The sequence below is a fragment of the Anomaloglossus baeobatrachus genome, chromosome 1 (assembly GCF_048569485.1).
Source record: "Anomaloglossus baeobatrachus isolate aAnoBae1 chromosome 1, aAnoBae1.hap1, whole genome shotgun sequence".
Classification (NCBI taxonomy): domain Eukaryota; kingdom Metazoa; phylum Chordata; class Amphibia; order Anura; family Aromobatidae; genus Anomaloglossus; species Anomaloglossus baeobatrachus.
In genome coordinates, this window is record NC_134353.1 from 80110987 (window position 1) to 80125093 (window position 14107).

The following is a 14107-nucleotide window of genomic DNA, read 5'->3' on the forward strand; positions in this document are numbered from 1 at the left end:
GAACAGTTCACAAAGTCTGATGGGACAGAGCTGGAGTGGCGCAGGATTTATCATTAATTATTTACATTCTTAATACATTTCTTTGCTTTGTGGTCATTAAAAAAGTATTGGACAATTCTTTTTTGATCATGGTGGTATAAATCAACAAAAAACAAAACAAAAACATTCACGTAACGAACCCCCATCCCCCAGCAATTCACCAGGTGGCGACTCCAGTCAGTGATGGCTGACTGGCAGCCTCACTAAACATAGGGCCCAATAGTTTTTTGGGGGGTTTTTCAATCACTTTTTTGTGTCTTATGTTATTCACTGACTTTTTTGCACCAAATTCTTCCAATTGGCGCAAGTGGTTCATGAATTGTGAGCATGTCCAAAAATGCTCTTCATTTTTGCCTTTTTTTACCTTTCATTGTGCTTTTTCAGACCTAAAAAAAACACTTTTTTTTTAATTTTTTTAGCACCACAGGAAGCAGAGAGGGAGACTGGAGCACATTTAGACGAAAACTTAGCGACTTTTTAAATTAGTCAAAAATAGGTGGAAACTCCAATTTCCGCACATAAAGACAAACAAAAAACCAGGAGAACAAATAAAATAAACTTTAAAAAAAGGCACAAATTAAAAGTATAAAAGGCACAAAAAGAAAAAAAACAAACAAACTAAATAAAAGATATCCTCTAATGCCTTAAGATCAGTGGGTTCATCTGACTCATCTGACCACTGGGCTGCTGGAGGTGAAATGTTGCCCACTTTTTGCCCAAATTAAAGGTAAGACATGGATCATCTACCTGCCCCTTATAGTCAGAGGAGGGCGCTGCACCCGTGGCCTCCACACCGGCTTTACATAAGGAAGGTGCAGGCGATATGAAGGGCGGCCGAGCTCCCCGGCCCATTGTCCTATATAATGACATGGTACAGGGATGTTCCTGAATCTGAGCACAGACGTCTTCTGTACGGGACAAGAGCAGCCAGGAGACATTTCACTCGGTCACCGAGTTCGGAAATTGTCAGCATCACCATGATGAAGGGCAAAGAAGAGCCACTGTGCGGGAATAAAAGGGAGCACAGGCTTCAATTACCGGCAGGAATCACCATAATCCGGTCACTAATGAGAGTAATCAGCCTGTGTCCACCTCCGAAATAACAGACCTCTACAGTCACGGGACGTGGATGATGCAGAAACTCATCATGACTCGCCGATAGGGAGGAGCGGACATGGCCTGCCATTGTGGAGTAGACCACGTGCACACGTTGAGTATTTGGTGAAGTTTTTACCTCAGTATTAGTAGCTAAAACCAGGAGTGGAACCATCAGAGGAAAAGTATAATAGAAACACGTCAGCATTGCTGTATTTATCACCTACTCCTGCTTTTGGCTACAAATACTGAGGTAAAAGTCTCACAAAATACTCACCGTTCCCTCCTACTACAGATTCTCTCGTCTCTGGGCATCACAGACTTTGCCCCATCTTGGATCTCCTCATACCTCACAGCTGCTCACTCTCTTTAGTCCCTCAAGCTGGCTGCCTTGGTGTAACACTTGACTCTGGTCTCTCCTTCCGCATATTTGAACCCTTTCCACCTCCTGCCGACTCCAAATGAAAAATATTTCCGGTACATTCCTTAACCAAGATTCTGCAGAAATTCTAGTGCATGCCCTCATTATTTCCCGTCTCTACTACTGTAACCTACTCTGTGGCCTCCCTTCTAGCACCCCTCCAATTTATCCTAAACACTGATGCCCGACTACCTCACCCCCCGCACCACACCTTCTTTTCTCCACTAGGAGTCTATCGCCAATTCAGAAAAAAACTCATATGTACTCATATGTATTGGATTTCCAATAGGAAAGAAGACAAAAAGTTTTATAAGTCGTCTATGAAGCGGCTTTACGAGAGCAGCCGATCCCTAAACAATCCTCAAAACCTCAGTGTGAACACAGCCCGAGGGTGAAGAGTCTGGGATGGGAGACACCTCTGATCCCGGCTGCTGCAGGCTGTTTCCTTAGGACAGCACAGGTCTGGTGCTGGGGACATGGTGAGCACTGCCAGTTCAAAGACTCGTAGCACCAAGTCTGGGGACATGCTGGAGTACCACCAGTTCACAGACCCATAGTTCCATGTCTGTCTAGTGTAAGTGACATGCTGGGAGTACCACCAGTTCACAGACCCATAGATCCAAATCTCATGCTCGGAGTACCACCAGTTCACAGACACATAGCTTCAGGTCTAGTGCTGGGGACATGGGAACTACCGCCAGTTCAAAGACCCATAGCGCCATGTCTGGGGACATGCTGGGAGTACTGCCAGTTCTCAGACATACTGTATAGCACCATGGCTGGTACTGGGGGCATGATGGGAGTACTGCCATCTTACAAACCCATAGCTCCAAGTCTGTTGCAGGTGACATGCTGGGAGCAACGGCAATTCACACTCATAGCTCCATGGCTGATACTGGTGACTTGCAGGGAGTGTAGGGGGGGTCAGGGCTACGCTCACCCCTGCCGAAGTAGCCGACACACTGAAGGGTTATAATTAATGTATTCAAATGTACTGTGTTCGTGTAAATGGCCACCAGCTGGCAGTGTGGCTTGGGGACTGCAGTCTCCTGACACTTGGGTAGGCAGTTCAGGAGTTAAATAAGAGGAGGAGAGTAAATATAAAAAGGACAGTATGAAGGAGAAAGGGTAGGAGAGTCCTCAGTAGGAGCTACAGAGAAGAAGCCCAAACCTATATACATTAATTATCGATCCTAAGGGTCACCGCTGTGATCGCGGACACGAGGGATCCTGCACTTAAGAGGACTGTGTAACTGCGTCACCAGAAATGGGTTATAGTCCGGGTTGGTCGGGAAGGCGTCTGTTTTCTCCTGGATCAAAAACCTAAAGCAATCCCCTGCGAGACCAAAGATCAGTTGCGCCCTCAGGAGTAGGGTAGGTCTTGGTCTTGCCCTAATGCACGAACGGAGGAGTTCCGTCACACATAGCCCTTCCAACGCACAGGCAATCTCTGTGGGTGGGACGGATAGGCTTAAAAGACTATTTGAATCGGTTTGTGCAGCGTGACGTCAGACGGGAGAATGAGGAGCCTAGCGGTGTTTTATAGAGCCCAGGTGCCAGGAAAACGGTCGGCCGTGAAATTAAATACTGAAGTGGAGTTTATAGGGAACCTGGATGGGACCAGAGACGGTGCCGTGTAATGCGACCAGAAGATGTGCCCGTGTTATAGAACAGGAAAGCTCGTTTGTTTAAAAGAAGAAATTATGTTTCTGATTTACCGTATTGTCTCTGAGAAGGAATGGAGTGAACATTGGACTGCTGCGGAGTCATCCTTTACGTGGTGTGGAGACGGGGAGGCAAGGGGTTACTGAGCGGGTGCGCTGCGGCCTGGTGACCCCTGTACACACGACTACCTCTGCCTGCCCATACCCCCCACAGGAGTACAGCCAGTTCACAGACCCATAGCTCCAGGTCTGGTGACAAGGTGGGAGTACTGCCAGTTCACAGACCCATAGCGACAGGTCTGGTGACAAGGTGGGAGTACTGCCAGTTCACAGACCCATAGCTCCAGGTCTGGTGACAAGGTGGGAGTACTGCCAGTTCACAGACCCATAGCGACAGGTCTGGTGACAAGGTGGGAGTACTGCCAGTTCACAGACCCATAGCGACAGGTCTGGTGACAAGGTGGGAGTACTGCCAGTTCACAGACCCATAGCTTCAGGTCTGGTGACATGGTGGGAGTACTCCAGTTCACAGACCCATAGTACCAAGGCTACGGATAAGGACATGGTTGGAATACTGTCAGTTCCCAGACCCATAGCTCCAGGTCTGGTGCTAGGACATGCTGGGAGTACCTCCAGTTCACAGACCCATAGCTCCAGGTCTGATCCGGGGGCGTGCTGGGAGTAACTCCAGTTCACAGACCCATAGCTCCAGGGCTGGTGCTGGGGACATGCTGGGAGTACCTCCAGTTCACAGACCCATAGCTCCAGGACTGGTGCTGGGAGTACCTCCAGTTCACAGACCCATAGCTCCAGGACTGGTGCTGGGAGTACCTCCAGTTCACAGACCCATAGCTCCAGGACTGGTGCTGGGGACATGCTGGGAGTACCACCAGTTCACAGACCCATAGCTCCAGGACTGGTGCTGAGGACATACTGGGAGTACCTCCAGTTCACAGACCCATAGCTCCAGGACTGGTGCTGGGGACACGCTGGGAGTACCTCCAGTTCACAGACCCATAGCTCCAGGACTGGTGCTGGGGACATACTGGGAGTACCTCCAGTTCACAGACCCATAGCTCCAGGACTGGTGCTGAGGACATGCTGAAAGTATTGACAGGTGACAGACCCATAGCTCCAGGTCTGGTGCTGGGAACATGGTGGGAGTACCCCCATTTTACAGATCTACGGCTCCACGGCTGGTGCTAGATACATGATAGGATTACCTCCCATTTTACAGTTGTACAGCTCCATGGCTGTGCTAGGGACATGATGGGAGTACCCCTATTTCACAGATCTACAGCTGGTGCTGGGTACGTGATAGGAGTACTCCCATTTTACGGTTGTACAGCTCCATGGCTGGTGCTGGGGATATACTGCCAGTTCACAGACCCATAGCTCCAGGGCTGGTGCTGGAGACATGCTGGGAGTACCTCCAGTTCACAGACCCATAGCTCCAGGGCTGGTGCTGGGGACATGCTGGGAGTACCTCCAGTTCACAGACCCATAGCTCCAGGGCTGGTGCTGGGAACATGCTGGGAGTACCTTCAGTTCACAGACCCATAGCTCCAGGACTGGTGCTGGAGATATGTTGGGAGTACCTGCAGTTCACAGACCCATAGCTCCAGGACTGGTGCTGGGGACATGCTGGGAGTACCTCCAGTTCACAGACCCATAGCTCCAGGGCTGGTGCTGGGGACATGCTGGGAGTACCTTCAGTTCACAGACCCATAGCTCCAGGGCTGGTGCTGGGGACATGCTGGGAGTACCTGCAGTTCACAGACCCATAGCTCCAGGACTGGTGCTGGGGACATGCTGGGAGTACCTCCAGTTCACAGACCCATAGCTCCAGGACTGGTGCTGGAGATATGTTGGGAGTACCTCCAGTTCACAGACCCATAGCTCCAGGACTGGTGCTGGGGACATGCTGGGAGTACCTCCAGTTCACAGACCCATAGCTCCAGGACTGGTGCTGGGGACATGCTGGGAGTACCTCCAGTTCACAGACCCATAGCTCCAGGACTGGTGCTGGGGACATGCTGGGAGTACCTCCAGTTCACAGATCCATAGCTCCAGGACTGGTGCTGGAGATATGTTGGGAGTACCTCCAGTTCACAGACCCATAGCTCCAGGACTGGTGCTGGGGACATGCTGGGAGTACCTCCAGTTCACAGATCCATAGCTCCAGGACTGGTGCTGGAGATATGTTGGGAGTACCTCCAGTTCACAGACCCATAGCTCCAGGGCTGTTGCTGGGAACATGCTGGGAGTACCGCCATAGCTCTAGGGCTGTACTGTCTCTGTACGGCCTCAGGTGTGAGCACAGGGGACGTGATGTTGTGGTTTCCAGTCTGTCACCAGTCGCAGACAGCACATGCACAGCCAGGCATGCTGGGAGCAGTGGTTACACAGAGGCGTCCCCCTCCCTGACATCACACACAGTGGAGCGTGCTCACTATGGGGGAGGGGGACAGGACGCCACGCAGCACTGACCAGGTCATCTCCGCCGGCTTACCAGCCACTGGATCCCCTGCCACAAGTTCTGCCCTCACTGACGTCAATGCTGCGCGACAGTGACGTCACTTCCGCCGCCAGCGAAGCCGGTTTCAATTCAAACACTAATGTTTACAGGTAGTGACGTCACGCAGAAATCGCCGTAGTGGGGGTGCACGTGGTTTGTGTGAGGTGAGTGTACATGGTGGGCACGGGGGGGGGGGGCGACCAGCATGGGAAAGAGACTGGACATAACGCGAGGCGGCTGCTGGAGGACCAGTGCTCTGCCAACGACATGTGTACAGGGGCCAGTGACGGCGTGGACGGTACCACACAGGGACCAAACCTCATCCCCGCCATGTGACATCACACATCCTTATCCCCGCCATGTGACATCACACAGGGACCAAACCTCATCCCCGCCATGTGACATCACACATCCTTATCCCCGCCATGTGACATCACACAGGGGCCAAACCTCATTCCTGCCATGTGACATCACACAGGGGCCAAACCTCATCCCTGCCATGTGACATCACACAGGGACCAAACCTCATCCCTGCCATGTGACATCACACAGGGACCAAACCTCATCCCCGCCATGTGACATCACACAGGGGCCAAACCTCATCCCTGCCATGTGACATCACACATCCTTATCCCCGCCATGTGACATCACACAGGGGCCAAACCTCATCCCTGTCGTGTGACATCACACATCCTCATCCCTGCCATGTGACATCACACAGGGGCCAAACCTCATCCCTGCCATGTGACATCACACATCCTCATCCCCGCCATGTGACGTCACACAGGGGCCAAACCTCATCCCCGTCATGTGACATCACACAGGGGCCAAACCTCATCCCTGCCATGTGACATCACACAGGGGCCAAACCTCATCCCCGCCATGTGACATCACACAGGGGCCAAACCTCATCCCTACCATGTGACATCACACAGGAACCAACCTAATCCCTGCCATGTGACATCACACAGGGGCCAAACCTCATCCCTGCCATGTGACATCACACAGGGGCCAAACCTCATCCCTGCCATGTGACATCACACAGGGGCCAAACCTCATCCCTGCCATGTGACATCACACAGGGGCCAAACCTCATCCCTGCCATGTGACATCACACAGGGGCCAACCTAATCCCTGCCATGTGACATCACACAGGGGCCAAACCTCATCCCTGCCATGTGACATCACACAGGGACCAAACCTCATCCCCGCCATGTGACATCACACAGGGGCCAAACCTCATCCCTGCCGTGTGACATCACACAGGGACCAACCTCATCCCTGCCATGTGACATCACACAGGGGCCAACCTCATCCCTGCCATGTGACATCACACAGGGGCCAACCTAATCCCTGCCATGTGACATCACACAGGGACCAAACCTCATCCCCGCCATGTGACATCACACAGGGACCAAACCTCATCCCCGCCATGTGACATCACACAGGGGCCAAACCTCATCCCTGTCGTGTGACATCACACAGGGGCCAACCTCATCCCTGCCATGTGACATCACACAGGGACCAAACCTCATCCCCGCCATGTGACATCACACAGGGGCCAAACCTCATCCCTGCCATGTGACATCACACATCCTCATCCCCGCCATGTGACGTCACACAGGGGCCAAACCTCATCCCTGCCATGTGACATCACACAGGGGCCAAACCTCATCCTTGCCGTGTGACATCACACAGGGGCCAAACCTCATCCCTGCCGTGTGACATCACACATCCTCATCCCCGCCATGTGACATCGCACAGGGACCAAACCTCATCCCCGCCATGTGACATCACACAGGGGCCAAACCTCATCCCTGCCATGTGACATCACACAGGGACCAAACCTCATCCCTGCCATGTGACATCACACAGGGACCAAACCTCATCCCCGCCATGTGACATCACACAGGGGCCAAACCTCATCCCTGCCATGTGACATCACACATCCTTATCCCCGCCATGTGACATCACACAGGGGCCAAACCTCATCCCTGTCGTGTGACATCACACATCCTCATCCCTGCCATGTGACATCACACAGGGGCCAAACCTCATCCCTGCCATGTGACATCACACATCCTCATCCCCGCCATGTGACGTCACACAGGGGCCAAACCTCATCCCCGTCATGTGACATCACACAGGGGCCAAACCTCATCCCTGCCATGTGACATCACACAGGGGCCAAACCTCATCCCCGCCATGTGACATCACACAGGGGCCAAACCTCATCCCTACCATGTGACATCACACAGGAACCAACCTAATCCCTGCCATGTGACATCACACAGGGGCCAAACCTCATCCCTGCCATGTGACATCACACAGGGGCCAAACCTCATCCCTGCCATGTGACATCACACAGGGGCCAAACCTCATCCCTGCCATGTGACATCACACAGGGGCCAAACCTCATCCCTGCCATGTGACATCACACAGGGGCCAACCTAATCCCTGCCATGTGACATCACACAGGGGCCAAACCTCATCCCTGCCATGTGACATCACACAGGGACCAAACCTCATCCCCGCCATGTGACATCACACAGGGGCCAAACCTCATCCCTGCCGTGTGACATCACACAGGGACCAACCTCATCCCTGCCATGTGACATCACACAGGGGCCAACCTCATCCCTGCCATGTGACATCACACAGGGGCCAACCTAATCCCTGCCATGTGACATCACACAGGGACCAAACCTCATCCCCGCCATGTGACATCACACAGGGACCAAACCTCATCCCCGCCATGTGACATCACACAGGGGCCAAACCTCATCCCTGTCGTGTGACATCACACAGGGGCCAACCTCATCCCTGCCATGTGACATCACACAGGGACCAAACCTCATCCCCGCCATGTGACATCACACAGGGGCCAAACCTCATCCCTGCCATGTGACATCACACATCCTCATCCCCGCCATGTGACGTCACACAGGGGCCAAACCTCATCCCTGCCATGTGACATCACACAGGGGCCAAACCTCATCCTTGCCGTGTGACATCACACAGGGGCCAAACCTCATCCCTGCCGTGTGACATCACACATCCTCATCCCCGCCATGTGACATCGCACAGGGACCAAACCTCATCCCCGCCATGTGACATCACACAGGGGCCAAACCTCATCCCTGCCGTGTGACATCACACATCCTCATCCCCGCCATGTGACATCACACAGGGGCCAACCTCATCCCCGTCATGTGACATCACACAGGGGCCAAACCTCATCCCTGCCATGTGACATCACACAGGGGCCAAACCTCATCCCTGCCGTGTGACATCACACATCCTCATCCCCGCCATGTGACATCACACAGGGGCCAACCTCATCCCTGCCATGTGACATCACACAGGGGCCAAACCTCATCCCTGCCGTGTGACATCACACAGGGGCCAAACCTCATCCCTGCCGTGTGACATCACACATCCTCATCCCCGCCATGTGACATCGCACAGGGACCAAACCTCATCCCCGCCATGTGACATCACACAGGGGCCAACCTCATCCCTGCCATGTGACATCACACAGGGGCCAAACCTCATCCCTGCCATGTGACATCACACAGGGGCCAAACCTCATCCCTGCCATGTGACATCACACAGGGGCCAAACCTCATCCCTGCCATGTGACATCACACATCCTCATCCCTGCCATGTGACATCACACATCCTCATCCCTGCCATGTGACATCACACATCCTCATCCCTGCCATGTGACATCACACAGGGGCCAAACCTCATCCCCGCCATGTGACATCACACATCCTCATCCCCGCCATGTGACATCACACATCCTCATCCCTGCCATGTGACATCACACATCCTCATCCCTGCCATGTGACATCACACAGGGGCCAAACCTCATCCCTGCCATGTGACATCGTACAGGGGCCAAACCTCATCCCCGCCATGTGACATCACACAGGGGCCAAACCTCATCCCCGTCATGTGACATCACACAGGGGCCAAACCTCATCCCTGCCATGTGACATCACACAGGGGCCAAACCTCATCCCTGCCATGTGACATCACACAGGGGCCAAACCTCATCCCTGCCGTGTGACATCACACAGGGGCCAACCTCATCCCTGCCATGTGACATCATACAGGGGCCAAACCTCATCCCTGCCGTGTGACATCACACAGGGGCCAACCTCATCCCTGCCATGTGACATCACACAGGGGCCAAACCTCATCCCTGCCATGTGACATCACACAGGGACCAAACCTCATCCCCGCCATGTGACATCACACAGGGGCCAAACCTCATCCCTGCCGTGTGACATCACACATCCTCATCCCTGCCATGTGACATCACACATCCTCATCCCTGCCATGTGACATCACACAGGGGCCAAACCTCATCCCCGCCATGTGACATCACACATCCTCATCCCCGCCATGTGACATCACACATCCTCATCCCCGCCATGTGACATCACACATCCTCATCCCTGCCATGTGACATCACACAGGGGCCAAACCTCATCCCTGCCATGTGACATCGTACAGGGGCCAAACCTCATCCCCGCCATGTGACATCACACAGGGGCCAAACCTCATCCCCGTCATGTGACATCACACAGGGGCCAAACCTCATCCCTGCCATGTGACATCACACAGGGGCCAAACCTCATCCCTGCCGTGTGACATCACACATCCTCATCCCCGCCATGTGATATCACACATCCTGCTCCCTGCCATGTGACATCACACAGGAGCCAAACCTCATCCCTGCCATGTGACATCACACAGGGACCAAACCTCATCCCCGCCATGTGACATCACACAGGGGCCAAACCTCATCCCTGCCATGTGACATCACACATCCTCATCCCCGCCATGTGACATCACACATCCTCATCCCCGCCATTTGACATCACACATCCTCATCCCCGCCATGTGACATCACACATCCTCATCCCCGCCATGTGACATCACACATCCTCATCCCCGCCATGTGACATCACACATCCTCATCCCCGCCATTTGACATCACACATCCTCATCCCCGCCATGTGACATCACACATCCTCATCCCCGCCATGTGACATCACACATCCTCATCCCTGCCGTGACATCACACAGGGACCAAACCTCATCCCCGCCATGTGACATCACACAGGGGCCAAACCTCATCCCTGCCATGTGACATCACACAGGGGCCAAACCTCATCCCTGCCATGTGACATCACACAGGGGCCAAACCTCATCCCTGCCGTGTGACATCACACAGGGACCAAACCTCATCCCCGCCATGTGACATCACACAGGGACCAAACCTCATCCCCGCCATGTGACATCACACAGGGACCAAACCTCATCCCCGCCATGTGACATCACACATCCTCATCCCTGCCATGTGACATCACACAGGGACCAAACCTCATCCCTGCCATGTGACATCACACATCCTCATCCCCGCCATGTGACATCACACAGGGGCCAAACCTCATCCCCGCCATGTGACATCGCACAGGGACCAAACCTCATCCCCGCCTTGTGACATCACACAGGGACCAAACCTCATCCCTGCCATGTGACATCACACAGGGGCCAAACCTCATCCCTGCCATGTGACATCACACAGGGACCAAACCTCATCCCCGCCATGTGACATCACACAGGGACCAAACCTCATCCCCGCCATGTGACATCACACAGGGACCAAACCTCATCCCCGCCATGTGACATCACACATCCTCATCCCTGCCGTGTGACATCACACTGGGGCCAAACCTCATCCCTGCCATGTGACATCACACAGGGGCCAAACCTCATCCCCGCCATGTGACATCACACAGGGACCAAACCTCATCCCCGCCATGTGACATCACACATCCTCATCCCTGCCATGTGACATCACACAGGGGCCAAACCTCATCCCTGCCATGTGACATCACACAGGGGCCAAACCTCATCCCTGCCATGTGACATCACACAGGGGCCAAACCTCATCCCTGCCATGTGACATCACACAGGGGCCAAACCTCATCCCTGCCATGTGACATCACACAGGGGCCAAACCTCATCCCTGCCATGTGACATCACACATCCTCATCCCTGCCATGTGACATCACACAGGGGCCAAACCTCATCCTCGCCATGTGACATCACACATCCTCATCCCTGCCATGTGACATCACACAGGGGCCAAACCTCATCCCCGCCATGTGACATCACACAGGGGCCAAACCTCATCCCTGCCATGTGACATCACACAGGGGCCAAACCTCATCCCCGCCATGTGACATCACACAGGGGCCAAACCTCATCCCCGCCATGTAACATCACACAGGGGCCAAACCTCATCCCCGCCATGTGACATCACACAGGGGCCAAACCTCATCCCCGTCATGTGACATCACCAGGGCTGTGGAGTCGGAGTTAGTTTTGGTTGGAGTCGGTAGAAATGTACCGACTCCGACTCCAGCTTTAAAAAAAAATGTATTAATATTTCATAATTGAACTTTCATATGAATTTTATAAATGTTACTCAAATATATATGTTCTATCAAACTATGAACAACAGTGCTAAGCAGTTCTGCTGGAGATAGACATTTCTTACTTCTTGTGTGTCACTGTTCTCCACTGCCCTTATCTAATCTTATACTTGGTTAACCTCATGCTGCCCCAACCCCCCTACTTACAATGTATGAAACAAAGTGAAAATGTGTTGCAAATTCTTAGTAGTAAAGCTCCTCCTCTAGACTAGATCATACTAGGTGTGCGTCTTCCAAGCATCTCACAGCTGCCTGCTACTCAGAAGAGGAAGACTGTAAGAAGTATTATCCTTTCAACAAACTTTGCATCAGTTAACTGTGAGTACATGAGGAATAATAACCGTATTACTGACCACTATATCAGTTGTACGACCTGGCAATAATTTTGTACAATTGTTTTTAGGAAAAACAATTGTCATTTGGATTGTGAATGCAGAATTAAAAACTTGAGAATGTCAAAGAAGCATCACATTAAATCAGCTGTATTTGAACATTTCACCATCACTCAAGATAGAAAACATTATGTCTGTCAGTGTATGACAAATGATCCAGACGAAAACAAATGCTGTGAAGCCAAGATGAGTGCATATTCAGGCAAAGATACAAATGCTCCTACCAGAGCTTCTAATCTAAAGAGACCTTTACAGCGCTTTCATCCAGAAGTACTGAAAGCAGTGGATGAGAAAGACTGCATCCAAACCAATGACCAGTGCCAGCTCTTCCAGCCAAACAGAGGAGCAGAGAACTTTGCAGCCATCAGTTGCAAGATATTTTGTCAGTGACAAAGTTACTGTGACAATGACAGTAGATACCGTATTTTTCGGACCATAAGACGCACTTTTTCCCCCCAAATGTTGGGGGAAAGTGGGGGGTGCGTCTTATGGTCTGACTATAAGGTTGCGGGTGCGGGGAATGAGGGTGCAGCGGGTCATCGGCGGCACGAGCAGGCTGTAACAGCCTGCCGTGACCACGTGGGCCCGCTCATTACATATGCACGCCCATCCTCCCGCCCATCATCTCTCAGCGAAACCGGCGCTGACAGGTGGGCGGGGTGATGGGCGGGGGTGCGTGCATAATTAGCAGCCGGCCGTGATCACCCCTGGCAACTACAGCCTGGAGTGATCATGTGCGGCTGTATTCACTGCCCCCCGTGCATCATTATCAGCGCGGGGTGCAGTGAATCAGTGTACTCACCTGTCACCGTGTGTGGAGCCGCCCCCCTGCAGCATCGCGTCTTCCTGTCTGTGCCGGCGGTCAGCTGATCTGGACACTAGCGGCGCGCACCGCGATAACGTCATCGCTGTGTGTGCCGCTAGTATCCACCAGAATCGATCAGCTTACCGCCGGCACAGACAAGAAGACGCGATGCTGCAGACACCGGTGACTGCTCCATACAGCGGCGCTGCAGCTGAGACAGAGATCGGTGCTTCAGGGAGTGAGGAAGGGTAAGTATAAACGTTTATTTTTTTTTTTCCTGTGCCACAGGATACACGCCATTTACCATGATGGGGGCATATCATGAGCAGGATGGATGGGGGCATTTTATGAGCAGGATGGATGGGGGCATATCATGAGCAGGATGGATGGGGGCATATCATGAGCAGGATGGATGGGGGCATATCATGAGCAGGATGGATGGGGGCATATCATGAGCAGGATGGATGGGGGCATATCATGAGCAGGATGGATGGGGGCATATCATGAGCAGGATGGATGGGGGCATATCATGAGCAGGATGGATGGGGGCATATCATGAGCAGGATGGATGGGGGCATTTCATGAGCAGGATGGATGGGGGCATTTCATGAGCAGGATGGATGGGGGCATTTCATGAGCAGGATGGATGGGGGCATAT

General features: G+C 53.0%; 1 protein-coding gene across 3 annotated transcripts in view; it reads left to right on the plus strand.

Annotated features, from left to right (window-relative positions):
* Positions 1-14107, plus strand: part of LYAR (Ly1 antibody reactive) — a 174882-nt gene that overhangs the window by 47883 nt on the left and 112892 nt on the right. The window contains exon 1 of one of the 3 annotated variants that reach the window (XM_075346885.1): positions 5737-5901. The exons of 1 other annotated variant lie outside the window; for it this stretch is intronic. The gene's annotated coding sequence lies outside the window, so the exon portion shown is untranslated. Of the gene's footprint in view, positions 1-5736; positions 5902-12343; positions 12571-14107 lie in introns of those variants that run through there. One more of the 3 variants, XM_075346886.1, reaches the window with a different exon arrangement.